We start from the raw sequence: 27,549 nt of genomic DNA on the forward strand, positions 1-27,549 counted from the left end.
CCAAGCCAGTTAGTAAAAATTGTTCCTGTCATCCAAGCTCGTTTTGAGCTATAATAATCAATGAAACATTTATAGTCATAAGATTTAAAGCATCTTGGCATTTTAGGTTTCGAGATCATCACAGGTTTCAATTTATGATTTCCACTCATATTTGAACATAGCATAATAGAAACAAGATCTTTGAAATTTTTATATCCTTGAAATCTGTTTCTACAAATACTCTTCGAAGGAATCAGCTTGTAATACAATCCCGTTTCGTCCAAGTTATAAATTTGATCGGCATTATAACTCTTTGATATTTCTATGAATTTTTCGATAAATAAGTCGACATCTACTGGATCATTAGTTCTCATTTCTCCATGTAACTTGGTCATTCGAAAACCATGCCTCTTTTTGAATTTATGAAGGTATCCATTTGAGTTTTTAAAATTATCCAGTTTTAATTCAGACGCGAATCTATCAGCCAAATACTGACATGAAACATCTTCATTTTGATTTTTATAAGTTAAAATCTGTATTTTTTGATAAAAAGTGAGACGAGTATAATTACCACGAGAATTGTTCGAAGACATAAAATAACTGAAATTTTATTAATTTGCAAATTATATAAAATATATTTTAAAATTTATGGTCAATTTGAGAATTGGCCACTTTCAATGGAAATTCGAATTTTTCTTAAGATAATTTTATAAGTGTGGTCAATTTCAGAGGTGGCCAATTTCAGAGGAGTCACTGTATATCGAATGTATAGAATTAAACAAAGCAGGAAATTGAAAGGACATTCAATAATGTCGATCCAAAATGTTGAAATCAGAGTTGATACGTCAATTATGTTTTAAACGAAATTCCAATTCAATAAACCTGACATTTTGTGTATGACAAGAGGGAAAAAGAAATAAATTAATCGAAGTAGCAATTACCTTACAAGAGCGTTTTAAGCAAGTTGAAGTGGAGAAATTTCACAAATAAGACCTGCTTGTAAAAGAACTGTCGGTCTTTCGAGAAGCAAAAATAAAGATTATTCCAATTGTCTTGACATGGGATGGAGTTGTGTCAAAGTTCTTTAAAAGTCACATTGATAAGTTATCCATTGAAAAAGAAACTAGAAATACATCTAGTCGGTTTTGCTGAATAGGACGCTGGAGAGTATGTTAATTGAACACTCACACGGAGTGAAGATAGACAACAAAGAGTACGTCTCTTCCACCAATCAACTTGCGGAGTTGGCATGCCGCAAGGACACTCAGGTGAACATAAACCTTGACACAGAAATGGGAAAAGAAAAGAAGATTGACAAACTTTTTTTAAGCGAAGAAGGGAAATCATCTGACGATCTGGATTCTTAGATATTTCAAAATAGAATTGACATTTATTGAATAAAGAATTTTTTAAGTTTATTGGATCATCTCTCAAAAATCCTGAAGCAAGTTGAGGTGGAAAAGCTCTATTAATACGATTTGCCTGCCAGTGAACTAAGAGTAATCCATTACGCCAATGTATATTACCATTAGTATTGACATGGGAAGGTATTGTGAGTAAATTCTATAAACATCTCTACGACTCAATCGGTCTCGAAGAACCCACTCGAGCTTACATTAAGCCGGTGGTTATTGGGAAAACATTGGAGAGTATGCGTACAGAACACACGTTTGGAATAATCCCATATGAAGAATCTTAAAAGATCGGGTTAAGAAGTACAACAACGAGAAAAGCTTTGCCGACTAAGGCCATTCAATCGGACCTGAGAATGACCACAGACGAGGCCGGCCTTGTGAGATGCGTGAGTATGCCCATCAAAGAGATATGCTCTGGCTTGAAGAGATGGAGAATCGACTGAAAGCATATGCATTAGTTAGAAATTAATCATTAATTGTTTTATTTTTAAAATTTTTTTTTATAAAAGACAATGTTATCTGTATCCTATAACGATACTTTTTATGCTGTTTATAGTTTTTATTTTCAACAAGGAAACTCATTAAATGATTTTCGAAGTGATCTAAAGAGTCAGCCAAATACATACTATGACAAAAGTTCAACAAACAGAATCATTTCTGGTGGCGCACATCCAGAATTTACAGGTTTTTTGTTGTTTTCCAAGATTGTTAATCGGATTTGATAAAAACTATGTATACTTTATAGATCAAACGCGTAATCATATGCGGTGTAAATGACGTCATTATTGCGCAGGTCGGTAAATACGTAGATTTTACCATAAAATAAATATCTTACGATTTGTAATAATTTCTAAAAATGGTAAATATCATTATTTCACTGACATTAGGATTGTGACCAAAACAACGATACTTTATTATTGATAACAAAATTGTTTGACAGCAAAATTGTTAAAAAAATAAAATGCTCTTTCAAAAATAGAATTAAGAATGGACTGATTTCTGACATTGAAATTCCAATCGAAGATAAAAAAATTATATTGTCACATAGATTTTCAGCTCTGCTTCTCCTCGAATCTTTCTACTTATTTCCTATCATTTGTTTCCCGAAAATTTTTTTAAATTTCCACATATTCCCGCCAGATTTTATACTCAGCCTCAAAGCTATTTACGAGTTTTTAAATATAATGTCACTTATTTCCTCTGACTATCATCAAATTTACAGAATAATAATGAGCGAATATGGTTAAAATACTACATTTATATTTAGATGCGAACACGTACTTTGAAAATGTCAATTCTTTAGTATTTGATGAATTTTTAGAACACATCCATATCCGGAGATACAGCAGTCTCTGTTTCTACAATCAGGTGATCTCCGTAATTGGAATTCTCATCAATATGGATATCCATATTCTTAATGACGTCTTTCATGTTACTCAAGAAGATTATGATAATATTTTTTCAATGAAAATTTAATATTTTACTATAAAATTTACTATAAAATATACTTTTTGAGATTTTTAATGAAAAAGTTTTTTATATTTATTTTTCAAAAATTAAAGTTTATTTGAACTAAACCAGCGGTTCTCAACTTTTTTTAGACTGGGGACCACTTTTGCACTATAAAATTTTGTGGGGACTACCTTAAATAAAATAAACATTTTTTGGTATTAGCGCACAATTTTTGGCCTCGTCAGGGCCAGGTTTAGACATGTTCGAATATTTATTATAAAAATAACATGAACATTATGAAAATAACAGAAAATTTTATAGTAATTTAGTGAGATTTCTGATCTTGTTTGCTCAGAATAATTTTACTTATATCAGGCTCTATGTTCGACAAAGCTACTCGCATATCATCTTGTCCCGTAGTCTATTTCTATATTTTGTTTTTAGAAAAGTCAGACACGACATCGCCATTTCACAGTGATAAGTAGGGCAACCAAAAGTCATATACAGTCCGACCCCTAAATAGGGCACCAAGTGCCCCAAAATGCGGGGGTGCCCCAAAAACAGGGGTTTGTTATTTTTTTAAAAATTAAACCATTAATAAACATCAAAAAACATTTTTACTAAAATATTCAGTTATTTTCTTTTTATTTGTAGAGTTTTGTCTGATATTGTTCGTCAATTCAGCCGAAAATCAAAAAAATCTCGGAGCATACTTGGTGCAACATTAGAAATTTTTTCTTCTAAATTGTTAAGCAGATCTTTTGTTTTTGCTACGACATTTTCACTATTTTCGGTTTCTGAATATGTATCATAAACATTTTGTTCATGTCTTCGCATTCTCCATCATTGTTTCGTTAACAACTTGATCTAAATGTTCATCTGTTAGACAGTTTTTTGTTGCATAAGAATCACGGTTCCTGTCGATTTTCTTCCAACAATTACAATACTTTTAGCATCTATTTTCTCCCATCCTTTTGAAATTAGCATCATAACCTGACGCAAATTTAATTTACCAATAGAATGTGTAAAATCGTTTTCGAATCTTGAAAACATAAAAATTCCATTAAGAAAGAGGAATAATAATCTTTAAAAATCTTGATTATTCCCATATCCAAAGGTTGTAAATAGGGCGTTGTATTTTTCGGCAAAAAAAAAAATTCGATGTTCGAACATTCGGCAGTTTTATGGCATCCCGCATTGTCAAGTATTAATAATTTTTTCTGTTGTTTTTGCAAAACGATTCATTTATAAGTGTAAGCCAACTCATAAAAGTCTTTCCAGTCATCCATGCATTTTGAGAAGATGATACAATAACCCAAAATCTTGAACATCAAAATTTTTTAGACACCGAGGTTTTTTTATATTTTCCAATAATCAATGGATTAAGTTTTTCCCCGATTAAACTGCAGCATAGAAGAACAGTGAGTCTTTCTTTCCCTTGTTTATAACCAAAACACGGTTCGCCTTGTTCAACAAATGATTTTGAGGAGTTCTTTTTATAAAAAGCGCAGTTTCATCACAATTAAATATATTCTCAGGTCCATATTTTAATACTTTCTGGTCATATTTTTCAAAATAATTTTTCACATAAGATAAATCACATGAAGCTTTTCCACCACATATTGACTTGAATTGAAGTTCATGCCGCAATTTAAATCTATCAAGCCACCCATTGGAAGCTTTAAAAGAAGTAAATCCAATTTTTGAAGCTGTAACTAAGGCAATTTTTTTCAAAATAGGGTTTGAAATCGGAATTTTATCTACGCGTAGTCTTTGAAATATTTCAAAGACTTGCTCATCAAATTTATCTTTATCGGCTTTAAATGTGTCATATTCCTCAGAAATAGTATTGCCGTGTTGCAAGAAAGGTACAATATTTCGTTTTATTCTTGATATTGTTCCTTTACTTGTGTTGTACTTTTTCATTAGTTGCCTCTCAGATAAATTTTTCTTCAAAATTTCTTTAGCAATCTTCAATTTAGTTTCGTAATCCATAACCACAACAATAAAAATATAAATTGAAAATAAAACAAAAAATAATTATTTATTATAATTTTATTTATTTTTAATTCCTTATAAATGATTTTATGGTGCCCCAAAAATTCCATAATTTTTTATCGATTTTTATTTTTTTTCTGCCAAAATGTACTTTTGGAATAAAGTGCCCCAAATTGCGGGGGTGCCCCAAAATCCGAGGGTGCCCCACCCCTGGGGTCTGCCCCATTTTGGGGTCGGACTGTAATGCTTATCACAAAATAAGGTCATTTTGTGTTTGTTTATATTAATTAAATATTTTAATTATATTTTTTAACTATTTAAACACTTATTAATAGGTCATATAAGTCATATTCAATAATAAAGTCATATTATAAAAATAAAGTCATATTCAAATTTTTGTATATTTTAATGAATTAGATTAATATTTATTTTTTTTAATATAAATATTTGAATAATAATATTTGAATTATTTTTTATAATGTGAGATATAATCGGTTTTTTGTTGAGTGAGATAAAGGTTTTTATATGAAAAAAGGTATATTAATAGATGCCTAAATCAAAAAAATCTAATGAATTCAAACTCTCTAAAACATTAAATAAATATCCGCACGAATTTACGAGAAGTACTAATGGGGGACTTAATTGCAAGTTCTGTTGTGTTCCGGTAAACTTTTCAAAAAGTTTTAACGTGGAACAACACAGACAGACGGAAATGCATAAAAAAAGAAGCAAAACACACGACTTGCGTCAATCGAAATTGATTGCAATTCCAAATTATTTTTGTTTTAAATTGGTTTAACAAAAAAGGTTTCTGGTCCTGAATTTAACAAAAAAGGGAAAATCTTAGATAAAGTAAAAACTGCTTTAGATTCAATTAATTTGGAAAGAAACCTTGCATTGATAAAATCATGTTATAGTGACATATTAGATGGATTACATCAATGCCAAGAAACTTTTTTACCATTGAGGATGCCGTTAAATTTATTAATGTGATAAATTTTGGGGATGATCCATGTGGAATATCTAAATATTTCCGTAAAAGAATAGATAAAAATCGATTAAAAGAAATTTATACTGCTAAGATCGATAATTGTTCACCAGAAGTTTGTTCGATATTATGGAAATGTCCAGCAACAACTATTTCCATTGAAAGAAGTTTTTCTATGCTTCAAAAGATGTTGGAGAAGGATAGAAACTTTAAAAATGATAACATTAAATATTACTTTTCGTTATATTACAATAAATTTGAGTGATTAGTTCTAAATATAAGCCTTATTAAAACTTTATTAGTACATAAAAATACAAATTTATTAGGTCATATTAAGGGCATATATTTTTTCGTTTAAGGTCATATAAGTCATATTTTATCGGTCATATTTGAAATTTTTTAGGTCATATTTGCGGTTGCCCTAGTGATAAGTAGTGGGGCTGTGAATCAAACTTCGTTCTTTTGACTTTAAAATATTCATGTGAGGAAGAATTTTCTGGGTGTACAGACTCTTTGTGGCGCCTAAGTTGAGAAGGTTTCAGTGAATTGTTTCCCAAAATTAAAACCACTAAAAATTTTCTGGGGACCACGATTGAGAACCGCTTGATTAATTTCAATGTTTTTGATTTATACTTAATTGTACAATTAGTTTTAACTTTAATATATTTTTATTTTTCGAAAATTCCTGGGGACCACGGTTGAGAACCGCTAAACTAAACCAAAATATATACAGTAAAACCTCTGGTGCTCGCCATTTTCGGGACCGAAGAAAAAATGGCTTGAAGTTGTCTCTATTTGATGACCAGAGCTCTTTTCAATTGTAACACTAGCGTATTCTTCTCCAAGCTGTTTTTTGGATTTACGACCATATTATCATGTCTGAATTCGATATTCAGTAAGGTGACCCAGTGGGCCCATTGCTGCTTGCCCTCTCTGTTGACCATATTGCACGGAACTTTACATCCAGTATTAACTTTTGATACTTGGATGACGTGACGATTGGTGGACTCCCAGAGTCGTTATGAAGGACGTAAACAAGATCACTTCTGGCTTCTCCAAGATCGATCTATCTTTAAACGACGGCAAATGGAACTCGTCAATATTTCGCTTGCCCCTGCCGCTCTCTCCCACACATCTTCCTCTCTCTGCCTGATTGATGGGTTAAGGCTTATCACCGATCTATACCATTTCCTATACTAAATGGGATTAACGTCAAACAAAGTGGGATTAACGTCAAACAAAGTGGGATTAAGGTCAAACTATGTGGGATTAAGGTCAAACAAAGTGGGATTAACGTCAAACAAAGTGGGATTAAGGTCAAACTATGTGGGATTAAGGTCAAACAAAGTGGGATTAACGTCAAACAAAGTGGGATTAAGGTCAAACTATGTGGGATTAACGTCAAACTAAGTGGATTACGTTTATTATAAATATTATATTTCGACGCAGCAAATAAAAATGCCACGTAAATCATTGGAAGAGAAAAATCAAATGCATAGAAATAAAATACATTTAATTTCAGCTGCAGAATCAGGTGGAGATTGGAAAAAAACAGCACTTGAACTCAATATCCCGAGAACAACGAGAACAATATAATTGGATGCATCTCAAATCTAGGACTCATTTACTGTAAAATCCGAAGGGGAGCTTTTAAAAAAGAGCAGATATGGTTAACATAAAATTTTAAAAAAAGAATTTTTGGTGTTAATCCCATTTAGTTTGACGTTAATCCCACATAGTTTGACCTTAATCCCACTTTGTTTGACGTTAATCCCACATAGTTTGACCTTAATCCCACTTTGTTTGACGTTAATCCCACATAGTTTGACCTTAATCCCACTTTGTTTGATGTTAATCCCACATAGTTTGACCTTAATCCCACTTTGTTTGACCTTAATCCCACTTTGTTTGACGTTAATCCCACATAGTTTGACCTTAATTTCACTTTGTTTGACGTTAATCCCATTTAGTATAGGAAATGGTATAGTTATATTGGGCTCGCCAATTTCCAACCATGCTTTAGTAAAAGCCCTATCGTCTGAATATGAAGAAAATTAAGCTGCCTATGATCGGATCCGTAGGGTTGGCTCACATTTGGCGTTTTTCTTGCTGTAGAATTTTTTGTTCAAGACTGACTTAGTTCTTCCGTATGTTTTGTTTCCGCTAGTTTCCTGTTTAGAATCGACAATCTTGTCTACGAAATTTTAACATACCATCTTGATTTGAGTTTCACTGATGACGGTTTGACCCGTGCCAGCCTATTTACACGTTTCGGAGGATTAGGGTTCGCTCTTGTACCGACCCAATCTTGTGATCTTTTTTCCACCTGGCTTCTAGAAATTTTGTTTTCTTAGTTCTATTTCCCTCTCTCGAACTCCACGAGCTACGGAATTCTTTTAAGTTTTTAGATATTTCTGAACTTGATAAATTTTGACCACCTTAATCTATAGTAGTTGCCCAACAATGTATTTAGGTACTTAACCACTGCATTGTGCGTCTATGTGTAGATGTGAGGAACATATAATTTATATTTTACTGCCGGATAGTCTTTTTATAGTTCATAGATACTATAAACCCCTCAACAAAGAAGAAAATTATTTATTTAAAAAGAGGCTGTTAGTAGATGGTAGATAAAGTTCGGTTTCTTTTTTAATCAATAAACGACATTCCATTCCAATTATATTAATGAATTAAAGAGGTGATGCTTTACTGGGCGAGAGGCTGACGCGATCTAGAAAGAGTTCGAGTGTACTATCGCGAGGGATATCCGCTCAAAAAACCATCTCGATTCGCGGGCGTCGCATGTGACTGTCGACATCCGAGACCCGATCTCCTGAACGAAGCTGATTGCCGTTCCGCCCAAAGAACCAGACGTCTCAACTGCGAATGGGAAGGAATTGGTACTTCTTCACAAGTGAAGAGTACTTTCGCATCTTTTTACATTCGACATTAGTGGCGATTGATCCAGGGGCGGATGCGGACATCAGCAGATTCTCGGGCGAGAATGAGTCCATACACGTGGCGTCCAAGGTAAGTGGCTTCCCTCTGTTGAAGGGAAACACAGTTATCCCGTCCCGTCTCTTCCCGTCCCCTAGATCGACCCCAGTGGGTTCGAGTATGTAAGGGATTCAGGCAACTTCTAAGGCTCTCCTGATGAGATCATTTAGAGCAGCGTGCCGCGGGATACGGCCAGCGCTACGTCTACACGGTAGCGCGTGCAGACCAAAGCGACAAATTTTTGCACCACAGCGACAGACATGTGGCTCACATAGGCGAAGACCAAGGCGTAAACAAACCCCTGTCCTAACGACTCATTGTCCAAAAGGTTACCAATACTTGACAGTGGAGTGGCTTTAACCAGGAACTGCTGTGGGAACGACAGCCCGTCTCAAAGAAGGTCAAACGATGTTGATCGAGGGATGCGCGGAATGACTTAATACGCGGTTGAAGGCGAAGATTTCTTGTTACATGTACCGAATACACGAACAGAAGCACAAAAATAAAGAATTTAAAAAACTGCTCAGAAACTTTGTCTGCTTTCCAATCATCAGGAGCAATCAAAAAGCCAAAAAGTTATGATAGAGCAGAAATATAAATCATCATCAAAGTAATCCAAGATACTTTTATTTGCAAAAACCCGAAAGTCTAAGAATTAAGATGCATCCATCTAGATTTTAAACTAACAATACTCGAATGCAATGCCCTCAAACAAATTAGAATTATGTATGTGGATCTTAGCGAAAAGATACTAGTATCAACTCAGATTAATCTCCTCACTGATGAAGTATTAATGAAATCAGAGAATGGAGACGCAAAATTAGTGGAGAATCCAGTAGTTAGCATTATTTAAAAACTTTAGCATTTAACCACTAGCGGTTTGGTTTTCGACCAAAAAATGATCCTATAAAAGCATCAAAATGAAAAAAATAATTAATGGCTATCAGGATTGATCTTAGTTTTATTTCTAATTTTATTTCTAAAATCATTCGTGAACTTATGATTCAATTAGTGCTTTAAAAACATAATTACAGAGGAAATTAAACTTTCCAACATTCTTTTGTTTCACGTTCTTCCCCTGTGTTACTTCGGGGGCAGTATAAACTCTGCAACTGGCATTCTTTAGGAACCAAATTGATTACGTAAAATGTTTTAAAAGGAGGATTGCTCAAAGGATGGATGAAAGTGATTCTTCTTATGAGTTAGAACACTAACTACTATATTCCGACTGTTACTAAATGCTAATAAAAATTAGAAAAACATTAGGGGACGCCATTAGAGGAAGGCAAAGTTTTTTTAGAATGTAAAGAGAAATATTATGGAATGTGTAAAAACTTTAATAGGCTATTTAACGTGGAATGGATTTAAAAATTAGTATGATTGATAATGCGTTTCTAATAGTAATAATAAAAACAAATTAAAAACATATTTATTAATTCTTTGTTCTATATGTATTAATACAATAAACTATCGTGGCTTATGATTCAGTTCAATGTGGATGATTCCCCTTTTTGCCTTGAATTTATTCCTAACAACTCAAGTTCTGGATCTATTCAATTTTTATACGGATCATCTATAATTTCCTGCTCTGTCTATGGTCCTCATGAAACAAATGCTCCTTCCGAACAGCCCGGAAAGGCAAACATCATTTTTCACTATAATTCTAAAAAACTGTAAAAATATTCAACGTTAGAAAAATACCTGAAATCCTTATTTATTCAAGTTATACAATCTGATCTATTTCCATGCTGCAGTATTGAGATTTTTATTCAGAAATAAATGGTGGAAATTTCCAATTGGCGTGTGCCATAAATGCAATATCTAGTGCTCTGGTCTTGGCATGTATTCCGATGAAATATATAATTGTTGCTCTCTGTTTTTCAGTCTATGGACAAGAAGTAACTTTGTCTGCCCCAAACGATGATAAAATTGTCGTTGTTGTTTTTGAAAGTGTTAAACAGTCTATTTTGTGTTTGATTCCCCCTTTCAGATAGCTCATTCTCAGTTGGTTCAATGTTCTGTTTTGGGTGCTATACATGTGGTGGAAATTGTTAATTCGTGGAGAAAGTTACTTCTTGATAAATCATCTTGTTCATTTTTTTAATTTCAATTACTTTAAATTTACAATTATTTTTTTACGTTTTTCTAGTTTATTGTTTGGAGCCATAGATGGCGATCCTCAATGAAAATGAGATACAGATCCAGGCAATGGAAGTTCTGAAGGACAATTGCAGGTACTACGAAGCGATGCGAGTACCACGAGGACGTAAACACTGATAACCTCTGTTCATAAATGACGAAAATGGAAGACTAATCGCAGATTCTGCAGAAGCAGCAGAATTAATTACTGTCCATTTCAAGAAATTGGTTAAATCAGAAAGCAACGGAATTGCAGCATTTATTGGCCATCTCAGGAAATTGGAGTTGGAAATAACTCCTGAAAAATTTCAAAGAGCATTTGATATGCTCAAAAACAATAAAAATCCAGGACCAGATGGGCTAGGACCAGAACTACTTAAGTATGGAGTAAAAACCTACATGTGGACTTTTTCAACGGAATGTTCAAAGAAAACGACCATTTGCCCCTAGGACGAGGGATACTGATCCCTGTCCAAAAACGGAGCAAAGCTAAAGGAAAAGTGAAGAACCTTAGGCCATTAATTTTAATAAACAGCATACGGAAACTGCTGGCAATTATTATTCTAAAAAAATAAGCTTTGTGCGGAACTATTTAAATTAATAGTGGTTTTCGTGAAGGAATATGTACTTCTGACATTGTTTGGAGCCATAGATGGCGATCCTTCACTATTCAAAGGTTTTAAAATGCAACAAACATTCTTGGAATCAATATGTCAAGAGCTTTTGACTCGATGAATCGTCAAGAATTGATGGATGTCCTTACAGAATTCCTTGACGAATCCTCTATCTGGAGAATTAAAACTATACTATAAAGGAAAGATCAATGTGGTGGCATACTGACGTGGATTTTATTTCCTCCGACAGGAATGCTCTAGAATGCCTATTGGAAGTGATGGCAAATAAACTTGCTGAGTGGTTCCTAAATGTAAATGTGGAGAAAACAGAATTTACTGAACTTGTCAGATAAAAGTCTAAGCTGGACGAACACTGTAGAAAAGTTAAGAAACTTGGATTCCTATTTGGAGACGAACAAGACGTGATTATGTGAAAAACACATGCAAACAGTGCACTACGCGGCTTAAAGGAAAATTTGCTAAAACGCAAAGGACTCAGCACAAAAACACGAATATGATTATACAAATCAGTGGTGAAACCTATTCTTCTTTATAATGCCGGAACATGGGGCTTTTTGATACAGACAATTTGAATCTAGATTCCTTCCATAAAGACCAACTTTGGCGCACTTTAGCCTCTAAATGGCATTCGAGGCTCAGCAGTAAAACAGTTTTTCCAGAAAATCAAGCAAACCATCTCTTCCGAATTTATTGCATACAGTTGGAGTCTATTCTGACACATCCTAATGATGGATCTGGAGACACCGGCAAACACCGCTATGGAAGGCTATTTCGTAACTGAAGGTCCTCGTTTCCGCGGACGCTAAAGAAATACTCTCCCAGTGACACGGGACAGAGACCTTCTAAGTGTGGGGGAAAATTTTAAGGACGGGACGATCTTGACGCATTACGGGACGTCGACCAAGATAGAGGGAAATGGACCAAACTAATAACTTCATTGTTTATTTGCTGCATAAGCTTTATCATGATTCATGGCATCTCGAAAGTGCGTAAAAAATGCACTTTGTTTAAAAACAGTTTGTTTATCGTTAAAAGAAATACTAAAAAGATGATATGCGAGTTGCTTTGTCAAATATAGAACCAGACATTACTTACATTAACAAACATAATAAAATTTAAGTTTTTCATTTAAGAATTTCTATTATTAAAAGTTCAAGGGTAAATTTTTTTAGAAAATAATTAAATTATATTAAAATTATTAATATTATATTTAATTTTGTAGTTGTCAAATAATTCATTTATTAGCTCTCCAGTGATCACACAGTTATAGTTGTGGGATATTAGTCTTAGAACAAGAATTCCTTCTGATTTTAAATAATTGATAGTGAATTTCCGAATCGATTCGTCATTATGACTAAAATTATTTTCTTGTATTTTAATATATTTTTTAATGTAGTTAACCATTGATCCTTTATTAAATAAATTCCAGCACCAAAAGGTTAAATTTACAGAATTTAAAATAAGCATCAGAACCATCCAAAACCAATAAAATGAGAATATTATCTCATTATAAATGTTTATTGGCAATGTGCACTGAACTTGAAATTTACTATCGACCATTTTACTGCCAAGTTCTCTAATATAAAAATCACAAAAAACAATATGTGGGAAATATGCAGAATAATCCGTATGCTTGTTTTGAATAAAACTTTTAAAAATATTCATCCCATAAAATGTAATTTTGCCATTCGAAAATAAAATGTCGGTCAAATAAATTTGAAGTACTAAATTAAATATGTAGAGAAATTTTGTTGCAACATAGACATGTGATAAATAATATCCATTGGAATTATCTGTAAAAATTTCAAATATTTTTGTTTCACGATTTTCTAATTTTTTGCATGAATTGCGAGTATTTAATATTAGTTCAAAATGTTTAGTTGCAAAATTTAAACAAAATTGGTTGTCTCGAAAATTATTTACTTTTTCAAACTTAAATGGAATTTCTAGAAGACTGCTAAAACTAATTTTCCCTGCTTTTTGCATAACAGTCCAGAAGAACCAAGGAAGTTGGTAACAAATTGCACATGCAATTAAAATCCAGATGACCCAGTTGTAATAATTATTTTTTTCAATCAAATACATTTCTGATTCATGGATGCTCTGATTAATAGGAACTTTATATTTTTTAGATATCAAGCAAACATCTAAAATATATCCGTGGAAACTACCTAAATTAATATTATTAATAAAAAATACTTTCTAGATGCCTTGGGCACATGCAAAATATTTCTCCCTTCATTTTTTGATTAGTAATAATCGTAACAAAGAAGAGAATCAAATAAGTAGTGAATGAGTGATTAAGTCGGTCGATGAAATCATCTTGCCTTTTAGTTCTAAAAGTATTTTTGAGAACTTCAAGTAAGTCCATAACTAATTGAAAACGTAAAATCAGTAATAAATAATCATTTATTAATTTCGTAATTAAATCACTTGAAAAATGTTACCGTAAATTTCATATACTATTCTAGTTTTTGCAATATGGACTAAATTTACATAACACAGACTGCATTTTTTGCTTGACGAGTGACGTCGTCATCAGTGAAGATTCATTGCGGAACTGGATTGTCTATCTTGGAAAAAAATAAATAAACCAGTAAAGATCATTCCACGGTCCTACCTACGATTAGCTAAAAATAAATTCTTTATTTAAAATAAAGTGTGTGTCCTGCTTGTGCGGAGCTATAAAATAGTATGCCTCTATGGAAAAGGCTATATTGAATTTTGACTTTATTCTAGTTTTTGGAAATCTGTTGACGTCATGACTCATTTTAAGATCTACTAAGTTAATGGTTTTTATATTCGAAATACAAAAATTAAGAACAATAATACACCTGTTAATTTTAGTCTGATCTGATAGTCTAAATACAAATTTTGTTATTTACAAAATTGTATTCATAAGTCTAGGAATAATTGAGCTTACTAATTGATTTTTAAAAGTTTATATATTAACCAAATAAATAATTGTCAACAAACTTGAAATAATTGTCAACAAATCTGTTTAAAGGTAGTAATATTAATTAGAAAAAAAATGTATTTAGTCAAATATGTCAAGAATTTAAAAAAATTGATTAATTTTTGTTTGAATATTTGGCAAAAAAATAGGAAGTGTGTTAGTTAATTAAAATTATTGAAAATAGAAATATTCATCGATCATAAATTATTTTGTTAAATTTTAATAACTATAAAAATTAATTTTAAATAAATTATAAATTTTGAATTAATTGTTCTGTGTTATTGTGCTCACGTTTAATTCCTAACGAAATAGGAACATCTTGTTTAAATAAATGAGCTCAGATATAATTCCTCAAGAAATTACTGTTATTAGTAAGTATCTAATTTAATATCATTTAAACTGTTGATTAAATAATATTTTTAGTTATGAATGGAAAAAACATAGTGGGCAGAAAAAGCGGTTTGTGTTTCTAATCTAACTCCCAAGGTCTGAGAAGTTTTTCATGTGTTTTTGGCATCGGAAACAAGAAATTTACGACTACAAACGACCCTGTAAGCGAGGGAAATCCAAAATGGAACGAAGAGGCCACAGTGTATATAAAAATAATTCTAAGCCCAGGCCAATCAAAGTTGACTGCAAAGACGATCTTGTTCTTAAAATTTGCGACAATTCCAAAAAAATAGGGAAAATTCAGGTCCCATTGACAGATATTTCTGTTGATCCAGTTCGCAGGTTTTCAATTTACATAAAATATAGTCTAAAAATACTTCAAATCAAACCATCAAAAAATTTTCCAAATTGTTCAGGACAAATAACCTTTAAATGCTGGGTCTCCAAAGTATATCCCCTGGATATCGCAGATAAATCGATCCGAATAAGATCCATGTCCACTTTTTTGGCCAAAAAACCCAAAATAAGTGCATCCAAATATTCAATTGACGGGTCTTCTGTCGTAACTGGTGTAACTTCGATTCCTTCAATTCCACCTATTGTCGAAGATTACACAAAAAATAACCACAAAGACCCACGGAAAGGATCTCAGAAGAATTCATGGACAGAAACGATGATTAGTAGTGGAATTGGCGACTCACGACAAGACTGTTCTGACTGTATAAACGACGACCAAGTCCCCCATGTGGAGAAAATTGACCCAAGGTTCATAAAAATGAACAAAAGACAAAAAATTTCTATTCACGGAAAAAATTTTGGTTCTTCGATCCAGGACATTGCCGACGTTGAGATTGGAGGGATATCAATATTGTCAAATGTCCTCTATCATTCTTCTAGTCTTTTATTTGCTACGATAGAAGCTAATTTGCTTGTATAATTACTGTATGCTATAATTACTAGGATTCAATTGAGGAAGCTGAAGTTATAATTACTTCTAGAACCAGGGGAAAGGGAACATGTAGTACCTCTCTTTGTGCACAAAATAGGGGGAAAAGTGTTAAGGACAGAAGAATGTCTCAAAAAATTAAAGATTTTGTGGTATGATTTATTATTAAAATTTTATCAACAATTAGGTTAATGATTCTGTTCACTCAAACCGTACGTTGAATCCATTTGATGACCAGGCTTCTGTACTAAATGCTAAAATTGACGACTTGAATAAAAAAAATATTGGTTTTTTTAATTATTACGCACTTAAAGATTTAATTGCAGAAAATAATTCGCTTAAACAATCTTTTAAAGATTTGAAGGATCGTTATGATCAACTCCTCGTCAAAGTGCTTGTACAATGTCCTGAAATTTTGGAAGTCCTTTAATATTTAAATTAATGATTTATTCTTAGTTATGCTTATAAAAATAATTTTTTAATTAAAGTACAAATTTTAAATTACATGAAGCACAAATAGATAGGTCGATTAACAATAATTGTTTTAATTTTTAAAATTTTGCTTTTATTTTACCTGGTTTGAAAAATGCCTAGTCTTCTGTCTAGGGTGTTTTCAATAGATTTCAAAATGCAATTTTTATATGAAATGTCAAGCAAAAATTTTAATCTTCATTCTCCACCTTGCGTCTCCTCAATCTCCTCAAATATTTTTTTCTTGCGTTTCATAATTGTTTAATTATAGTGCAAATTTCGAAAAACCTGAATCAACCACTCTAGCTAAGCAGGACAAGGAATACTTTTCCTTTATGGATAATTTCCAGTTAGCATGCTAGCAGGTCGTATTTGTACATTTGCTTCACTTCTACCTGTCTGAGGCGATGCTGGGACGTTCCGATCTTGATAATGGCAATCTGGATCGTTGTATTGTCATGGAAAGAATATCGGGTTTGTTGTTTTCACTACAGTGTCGATTCTGATTGTTTTATTTACTCTTATTTCGTCAAACTCATTAGTCACAGCAGATTGAACTGAATGAATTTTGCTGCATAAATGCAGATGCATGCACTTGACGGTCTCGTTATCTGTTTAAAATACAGTCCGATTCCGGTTTGGATCGCCAATTGGGGCGGTGTCGGACTGTATAAGCTGCTGAGCATCCTCTCACATTTCTTAGTAAGGTTGTCAACTGTCTTTTTGCAGAATTATAGTGCTTACATTAATTTTCACCACACCAGAAAAACAAATTGCGGCCTTTCAGTAAGCATAACATTCCATCAACTGGCGGAGAGTTATTTCCGTTTATTAGCCACCTTTCAGATTTGACAACGTTCACTTCAGTACTTTTCAAACACTGATATAGAATTTAATGTAACAGTTTCTACTCAATTTTTACTATCAGATGTTTAATCTTTTTTAGTTCTTTGGATGTCAATCCTTTCACATTGCCAATGTTGTACTTTCAAAAAATAAAATCCCCAATTGTGGGCATATATGTTTTTTCTTTTTTGTATGACCATTAGAATCTCTGGCCTTCTCAAACAGTGATTGACTTTATGTTCAAGGTTTCAAAGAAACTTTGGGAGAATTCGTTAAGCTTTACTACTTATAGACTCGAGACCTGACCATAGACTTTCTTTTTTTACTTGCCGGAAATTTATTCAATTGTCCGTTACGATTTAAAGAATCTTCTTGTCGATGCATTCGAATTCTTTGGACTCGATATCAATAAGCCTAATATAATAATTGTAAGGATACTGCAAATTCGTCGATTATCTTGAACAGGTGCACTGAATGTAGTTTTGTGGCTCGTAGACTTTTAGAGTAGAAACCAGTAGACTGACAAAAGAATAAAATCATTAAACTTTATTCCTTTCATTGAAAATGACTAATTAACTTATTGAGTTTGGGTAAGTAATTCAAAAAAAATATGTATTTAGAAAAAAGAAAAAATAACAGAAGATTTACATCAAGACAAGACTACGTGTTAATTATTTTCAAGCCTAATTTTATATAATTAAATAATGTTTAAAATTTTTTAATTGACCTAGTTAACAAATAATTCATTGATTAAAAGTAGAAAATTGTCCAAATACGAATCAAAAACATACTTTGAATATTTAAGTGTAGGCTAGACAAGCGATGTAAACTCAGCGTATAAACATGTAACCTTTGTTTATTAAATCAACCATTCTTCCTAGGAGATATTAATCCTCATTAATTGGGCCTTGTAAATTATATTCATGATGATTCTCGAAAAGAATGCCAAATAAAACTCTTATGTAATTTTTATAATTAAAAGCTAATTATAACAAATATCAAAAACTTAAAGAGTAAATCATAACTCCACTAATTATTAAGAAATCATTTCCCATAAGACATGTCCAAAATAAGGTGATATAAAAGCAGTAACACACGATACAACCAAGTTAACTTCATTATTGGTTAGCAGGTCCCATCCAGAAATATGTTCAACATCTTCTCCAGGAGAATCAGTTATTTTTCCATCTTTATTTTTTCCTAGAAAAACCAAAACAAATTTTAACCAGAAAATTGTAAAATAGATCCCAACAAAGAATCAAGAACTGATCCAACAGTGCCAGCTATACAACAAACAAGTATTATCGGCCACTGAGGATCCTCAGCAAGTGTTGAGAACATGTAGTGATATATATATGTAGAAATATAAAATATCACACCGATCACAATCCCTCCTAAAAAACTCATAAAAGTCCCGATCAAAGTGACCCCTCCATTTACTCCCGGAGACACAATTTTAAAAGAAATTATCGAATATGTTGTAAATGATGTAAAGGATGATCCTATTTCTGAAGCCAGGGTATCGGCCAGAGAGCATGACAAAGACCCAAGAAATGCAATTTTTGAATTTGAGGTTAAAAATAATTTCCCAAAATCAATTGCGGGGTCGTTCAATTGCCCATTTTTTAAAACTCCCAAAATTGAAAGAGCGGGAATTCCGCCATTACAAATTACTTGAATCCAATTTCTTTTTGAGTCTAAATAATAAATAAAAGTATATTTCCTGGTTTATTATAAATGCGTCTTTTAGTTGATTTTCGAAATTTTGTTGCTTTGGATGCAATTCCAAAATATATTATTAAAGTTATGAAACAAATTGGAGAAGAAACATAAACAATTATACCAATAAAAAATGCTATTGTGTTTAAAATATACTTATAATTAAATTATATTTTATATAATAATAAACCAGTAATTATCCCAGAACTTGTAAGCGAGGACCTAGACAGTCTTGAGATTATGAGATTAAAAAGAATTGCACAAAAAATGCGAAAAATTGACGGGGAATTAATATCTAATATTAAAAATGCGTGATTACTTGAAAAAAGTGCTAGACAAAGCCACTGAAAGAATGATACATTAATCGAAATAAGAACTAAAAAAGCAAATAAATTTTTTCTTATGTTGCCAAACAAGCGCCATGGAAATAAATATGTCAGCATCACAAGACTCAGATATTGAAATACAATAATGTTAAATTATTTATTCGTTTTTGATAAATATAAAAATCAGAGATAAACTCTTTAGATAGTTTGATTAATCATTAATTTTAAAGATTAACTAAAATCTATGTTGCCCGTCATATTAATAAATAAATAAAATTCTCGACGAGAACCTCAAAGGCATCGGGAAACGCCTTAAAGCTAAAGAGAATCTCGGAATTTTTTGCATGACATATGTCACGAGCCTAGCGCTTTACTGAACTTAAGTGGTTACATTTCTGATCGAGTTCTGATCCTGCAAATTACAAGTCAATCAGTCTCCTATATCCTATCTAAAAAATCGTGGGAAAAAATGTCGTTAAAAGACAATCAACTTATATTAAAGATAAAAAGTATCTTTTGCAAGACCAATGGAGATTTCGGCGTAACAAAGGCACTGGAAATTTTTTTCACTTCTAAAGGTTTCTTGCCATTCCCCCGATTGATCCCAATGTGTTCAACTATGGAGGGGATTCCGGCGACTTCCAAAGCTCTCACGATAAGGTCATTTAGAGCAGCGTGTCGTAGGATACGACCAGAACTGCACCTACACGATAAAGCGTGCAGACCAAAACGACAGATTTTTTGCACCACAGGGGCAGACATGTGGCTCAAATATGCGAAATACGAGGCGTAAACAAACCCCAGTCCTAACGGACTCATTGTACAAAAGGTTCCCAATACTTGGTAGTAGAGCGGCATTTAAACAGGAACCGCTGTAGGAAAGACAGGCCGTCTTAAAGCAGGCCAAACGATGTTGTTCGAAGGATGCAGGGAAGATCAGTAAGAATGTCCACATGCAGATAACATGGTGCACTTCTGAGGTAGTAGAGTAATTTGGCCAGGGCGAAAAAGTTATTCGCGAAAAAAAAGCCGACATGGGTGTCCAAAGTTGTAAGGCGGTTCAAAAAACGAATGAGTGTGAAATTTTTAATACGAAGATCAGTCTTAATAGCGGTTGATAGAATGGAGGATCCGAGAATCAGGAGATCGTTGACATCAATCGTGCGCTTTTGACAAGACCAGTGTGGAAGGACGATGATAGATGGTCAAAGGGTTCATTACCAAGGTTGAGGCTAACTAATTTAGATTTTGCGCAGTTCTCCAGTTTAATCTTAAGAATTAACTAGGTTTAGAAGATAAAAAACTCTAGTACACGAAACGTCAAAATCCCCTTCAATGACAACCGCCAGCTTCCTGCATGTCAGGGAGTTCGTGAGTACTAACTAATCCAAAAAGACGCTCTATTGTTGGCACCTGTCAGCGACGGCAATCCTAGCGGCTTTCGAAATTTTTATGCATATCTTCCGTGCCCGGCGCAGACCGGCAACAGTGGATAACACATCTTTGAAGAGGATGTCACGAACAGCTGAATAAAACAAAGGTGGAGGATTTTGAAAAAATTCTGACTTTGAAACACTTAGACCCGTTGGACATTTCCAGATTGCAAGGGCCGCAGATGATAACTTAGTTAAACCGGCACGAGATAAGTGAACATCTCTCTGGCAGTTGAAGCATTTCCTCGCCTTCTTCCAAGTATTATTGGTCAAGCAAATAAGGCATTGGAATAATTGAAAAGATTCGATATGAGACGGATTTGTAGTTAAGTGATTGATTAAAAGATGATATAACAAAGAATTATCGAGAAAGAATTGATATGTTAGGAAGCTGACGCTCGACTGCAGAGCCGAGGCTAACAGCCTCATCAGCTTTGGAATTACAGCAGGCTTCAGTCATCCATTGGAAATGACATAATCCTCCCGGCCGTTAGATGCCTCAGATGCAACCAATTTGAACACAAGTCCCAGGGGTGCACCGAAAAAGTCCGGTATCTGCTCTATGGGGGCGAACATAAACACAAGAACTGACCGAAAACAAAACCCGGTTCCAACGACCCTGCTGAGAGAACCTGCATAAATTGCAACAATCCTGGATATCTGGTGGATGCCAGTCAGCCAAAGCCAAGAAAGCTGCCATACGGGTTGTAAACAGTCCGCTGCCTAGAAACCCGGTCCGCTGGGCAAAGGTCGAACAAACAGAATCAGTATGAACGAAGGGGTCCATCCCTGGTCCGTCCAAAGTCGATGTCTGCATCCAGACACTGCCAAAACTCAACCCATTCATCAATCCGAAGCCGATGGCTGACATCAGTTCCAGTACCAGAGCTGGTCGTACGACTGTCACCTGCAAGAAGACAATACTTCGTCGCAAATAGATACCTACTCGGACCAGGACCTGTGCAACAGAGATGCCTTTTTAAAATTCTTTTGCCTTTATGTGGAAGCACTGATAAAACTAGGTGTAGAACCTGAAATGCTGCAACAGCTCCTATTATAGGGAAGCACACCAACAACATAGCTCATATTAAGATCATCGCTGTGAATGCCCGATCTATCAAGAGAAGGCACCACGATTTCGTGAGATGGTAAACAGCAGTCGTCCAGACATTATTGTCGCCAACGAGTCCACGCTCAAGGAAGATTACTCATACTAAATCCCCCGGTACCTGAATCTAAAATGGACTATCTGCTTTATCCTAGAACCGGATGGAACATATTCTCTCTTGATAAACTTCAAGTCCGTAACTTCAATATTATCGAGGACACTCTTTGTGAATTCCTATCTCTGAAGGTGAAAACCGAATCTTTCTAGCTGAAAGTCGGAGCCATGTATTGGCAAAACCTCTCTCCCTGGGACAACTTTGTTTGAGCGTCTGCTCGCATACTGTCGCGGATTTAATAAAAAAGCCCACGGTACGATGACATGGGGAATGGCCATTTACCAATTGAGGTCAAAATTCACGCGGACATCGAAAAGTAAGAACTTTAATCCACTCGATACATCCTATCAAAGATCAACTGGCCGCACTACTAAGCTCTGTGAGTGCATTCTAGCACGACTACTGTCGCCTGGTCAGTTACGGCTTTGTCCTTGATATCGACATCTCGAGTGAGGCGTAAACGAGATTCATGCAATGCTATCTGAACACTCAAGCAAACAAGCCACGTACTTGGCAGGGGCAGAAGGTTAATCCAAACACCAAAGTTACAAACTTCCTCAGCGAAAGAAAGAGTTTGTAGTACAAACTCAGACGCAATGTGAACTTTATCGCCTGACCCACACTTAAAAAAATAATGTGTGCGATTGGACGAAAACTTGATTACACGATAAAGCTCAACGTCGCAAGCAAATGGCACAACCGAGGTTGTGCAATCATTCCGGCATGCCTGCTTAGCCGAAGGAGATTCCAGAAATATTTGCAGAACACCTGAACTCCAAGAGGCGTATTCAGGAACACCGCAAGGTGGCGAGTCGGAACCACTGCTACGCCAATTGTCCTCGGACCATTACTTGATCACCTCCGCAAAAGTGATTCGTACGGTAAGAAACAACGTTCCTGGCAAGACTGTCTTTGGCAAACCTGAAATGGAGCCACATATCAAAAGTATGGAAAATCTCCAAGGTCCGGATGGTCAAAAAGCCTGCAAAGGCAATGAATCTAACTAGCAACTACCGTCCAATAGCCAATAATCTCAAGACTAATGAAAAAAATCATGGCCAAGTGCATTGACTTCTTCGCCGAAGTGAAGAACGTGTTGTTCCCACAAAAATGGGCAATGTCTGATTGTTAGTTTTTGCGAACCCGGTAATCTATAAAATTTTTTTTAATTTGTAGGCTACCTCTTCTACATAAACTTTATACAATAAAATTTTTTTAAATTTATATAGAAAAAACGACCACGATGGGATTCGAACCCACAATCTTCTGGTTCGAAGCCAGACGCCTTATCCGTTAGGCCACGCGGCCTTTGATTCTAATTCGCATTTCATTAAATGATACGCCTATCTTTCTTCTACTGGACTTGAATTTATCTCTCCACCCTTTTATTTTTTAACAGTGCAACCCTTTTTTGGGCGATCCCGGAGGTTTTCCAAAACAGACTTTAGACTGTATCTAAATAATAGCTATAACTAAAAATATGTTTAATTTCTCTCTATAATACAATTAATCTTTATTCGAATCCTAGACAATATAAGCCATTACAAATAAGCATAAAAGTAAAAGACTAATTTTCTCTTTGACTTCTCTCTTCTGAAATTATCATCCTTTCCAACTCTTTTATTACCTCGCATCGAGGTACCCTGACCTAACAATCAAATATAATCACAAAAACCTCCTCCCGAGAATTAACTCGTTGAATAACCACAATTTCGTTCGCAATTTCATCCTCCCCAATGATGACCGCAAACTTTATTTTCTTGTCTTGACATATAATTTTTTGCCCTTTAAATTTTGTATTTTCTTTATAACAAAACTCGGTCTACGTATATGATTCGATCACGGATACATTAATTCCCCCATCAAACAATTCGCGACACAATTTGATCCTTTCATGAATCATTTGATTACTCTTCTCTTTGCTTGGAATCGAAATCACAAACACGTCTGTGTAGTTTGTCTTCAAGTTTTGATTATTTTTCTGAAAATAATTAATTTTTGTAGTTATTTATCGAAATATTAAAAAAAACTTTTAATTGCGATTCTGAAAATGCGAAAAGGCGTTCAACTCCAATGGAGAAACCGACACAGGGAATTTGTGATCCCTTCTCTTGAAACATATTTACTAAGTTATCATAACGGCCGCCTCCCGCAACACTTCCCACAGAATACTCGTCTTCACACTGCCCTAATTGAAATATGCAAAACACAAAACCTATAAACTGTACTTCAAATATAAGTCCTGTGTAATAATCCAACCCTCTCGCCAAACTCAAGTCGAAATTTAACTAATATTAGCTGTTAAACTACTTTGGAAGCTATTCCAAAAGATTCGCAATACTCAAAAAGGGTCTCCATTTCCTTCAAAGCTTCTTGAGCACCTGCATTTCTTTTCAATGTTTCGTCCATTTGTAATTTTTCGACCAACTCCTTTCCTCCTATATAATTATCATATTCAAGTTAATAAAATAATTAATCATTCAAATAAAACCGTTTAGTTGAACATATTTCTTAAGGTTTCCAACCACATGTGAATTAATATTTTTAATTTGCAGCAGCTCAGTTTCAACTTCATCCCATGAAATCTCAATTGTATTAAAAATCAGAGTACTTTGTCTAATTTATCAATCGAAGAACAAATCGTTGTGAATTTATCAGGAGGAGAATCTAAAGATTCCAACAACCCGTCCAGCAATTTTCTACTGTTTATCTACCCTTTGATACAGCAATATCACCTTTATTACAAAATCAGACAAATCGAGATTAGTGAAAATCTCATAAATTATCCGTAACACCTCCGCATCTGGCAGCAACGAGGAATAGTCTCCGGCAATGTCAAAGTCCTTAGGAAATAGTTTCTTGTAGAACTTACACATTGCATGAACTCCCTAAACCTTCCGCGACCCATAGCGGGATTGTCTCTCCTGTATACTTTACCAATGTGATATCTTTTCATATTCATAATCTTTCTCGATGCCAAATATCTGGCAAAAGGGACCTTCAGGTATTTTTAGTGATAAAAAACTGTTAGATCATATCTTAGAGACAACAATTCCCCTCCCTGGTCTGCCAAATCGTAGATCAATTTCGAGTCCTCTCCATATTTCCCCGTTAATAATTCCTTGCGTTCAAAAACTGGGGTGTCGATTCTTTCGGCTCCGTGTTGCTTAAAGCAGGAAATAATTTTATTGAGAATCTCCTCTCTGATAATCATTTGAGAAGGAATAAAGTCTTTAGTGCCCTGAGTGAATGTTAGTTCAATTTACTTTGGCTGTCTTTATTTTTAATTTTGGAGTCTCTTGAGCTTTATTTCGTAGAATAAAGAGTTTATTTACTTCACCCTGAATCTTATTTTAATTATGGTTTTTTTATATTTACTTCTTCGTTGGTTAAATTTTCGTAGTTGAGAGTTTTTAATATTTCATAGCGGTCGGAAAGTTCTTTAGAACACATCGATAAACAACGTGGAAGTCTGATTTTTAAAAAGTTCAAAATCATTGATTTGAATTTTGAAAATAATATATTAATAGAAAGTTCCGTTTAATAAATTATATATAATCAATTTTTAGCTTCGTTTCCAAGCAGTTCCTATCGAGTCATCTCGCCAGCCAATCATCGGGATTTTTAAGTGAATAGTTCAGCTTGAGAATATTAAGATTAGATTCAATTAAATTAAAAATTATTAGACTAAGGAAAAGTATAATTAAGGAAATCTTAGATTATTTTTAAAGGTTTTTCCTACCAGGTAATATCTGACGAGATATCATGTTTCATGGTGATTTGGTTGGCGGAATTGACATCTCAATTATTTAAGGCTTTAGCCTGCTTATATATGAACTGAAGATTGTAAAAAAATTCATATCTGAACTCATATAATTACAAGTTACTGTGGATAATAAATGGTAAAGAATCAATGGAGTCACTTGTACTTTCAGTCATTTTTAAAGTAAACAAAGGCTATTTAAGCTGAAGGTTTGCCAATTTATTGAGACTTCAAGTTTTATAGAGAATACTTTTGTAGCTTTCCTTAAAATGTCATAATTTGTTGAACAAACACAATGTTATACAGTTAGAGATTACCCGCTACAAAATACGGAAAATAAAATTATAATTCTTATGAATATTGTTTCTTTCACAAATATCTCTCCAGTTACAAACATTTCCCCATAGTTTGCTATAAAGCTACTGGAATATATTGATTTTGAATAAAATCGAGCACAAGTGACAGTACTGAATTTTGTGTTTGTTTTTCAAAACTTTGAGAAATTGATGAAAATCAACAATGGAATATCAGACTAAAAAAATTATTAATTAGATATTTAAATTAATAGAATGAATAAAATACTTTATATTTTTTATCGACAATATTTTTTTTGGAGAACTGAAAATATTAAATTAATGTGTTTACCGAAGTACTTATTTCATCAAAATCGATCTCAGCAATATCAAGTGCTTTATTCCAGCACAAATTATTGTTTTATTTTGCAAAATCTTAATAAAACTTTTCCTTAGGATCTATTAAGAACATTTACGAAATTAAAATAAAAAAGAAATTTCTTTTTATAAATAGAATTGTCTTTTTATACACTTAAACCCCTCTATAATGTCATCCCCTTATAACGCCACCCCGCTTAGTGCCACGTCATTTTTTGGTTCTTCTTTGAATTTCTCTTTATAATGCAAAACCCCCTCCACTCAGTTATTTCCATGCCAAACTACGTGCCTTATTTGATATAACGCCATTCAACTCAAAAATATGGAGACTATCTGTCAAAAGAAGGACTGTTTGTAAAATACTACGATACAGAGAAAAATTAAAAAACTTGGATGATTATAACTTAAAAGCTAAACGTACTAAATCTGCGAATCATTTGGATTTGGAGGAAGCTCTTTGGATTTTGTTTGTAAACAAAAGGTCTCAAAATATTGTTTTGAATGATGAAGTATTACGGGAACAAGCAAAAAAATTTGTAAACGATTTAAGATTGGATTCTGGAATAATACATAGTTTTAAGGCACATTACCGAAAACTACAGCTAAAACATATTATCAACTAACTTGAAACAAGTAAAAATTGGCATATTGGGTTGGATGGAAAATCATGAGACAGCGTAAAAGAAGAAATAATTAAAAACTGCTGAAGGCAAACCAAGATTTGTCATGTCAAAACTTATAACACTGAAAATTGGAGAAAAAAATTGCTGATCAAAATCTATTGAATCAACTGATTTCAACAATGAATATTAATGATGAGATGGATGTCAACGAATATGTTTCGTTGGACAGTAATGCTAAAACATACTGTCATATTGAAGAAGACAAAATATTGTCTACACTTCTAAGAATCAAGAACAATGATAAAGAAGACATAAAAGAAGACTACTAAAAAAAGATCTTCTAAAAATGAAATGGCTAATGCGTTCAAAGTTATACTGCGCGGGACGAGTTTACTCATGGAATGGCGGAAAAAAAGCTCGGGATTGTCTAAAAAATAGTTATAGACAGTCAACGATTATGAATTTTTTAATAAATATTAAATATCTTGTGTTTAATTAATTTTAGCGGGGTCGCGTTATAATGCCACCCCGTTTATTGCCATGAATACTTGGTTTTTTGTGGCAATATAAAGAGGTTTA

The 27,549-nt window shown here is 33.6% G+C and overlaps 1 non-coding gene across 1 annotated transcript; it reads right to left on the bottom strand.

Moving 5' to 3' along the window:
* Window positions 1-23,148: 23,148 nt before the first annotated feature.
* Window positions 23,149-23,221, bottom strand: Trnar-ucg. Its single transcript has one exon. It is a non-coding gene; the product is annotated as a tRNA-Arg (tRNA).
* Window positions 23,222-27,549: the final 4,328 nt, after the last annotated feature.

Source organism: Octopus sinensis, unplaced genomic scaffold (assembly GCF_006345805.1).
Source record: "Octopus sinensis unplaced genomic scaffold, ASM634580v1 Contig19031, whole genome shotgun sequence".
NCBI lineage: Eukaryota > Metazoa > Mollusca > Cephalopoda > Octopoda > Octopodidae > Octopus > Octopus sinensis.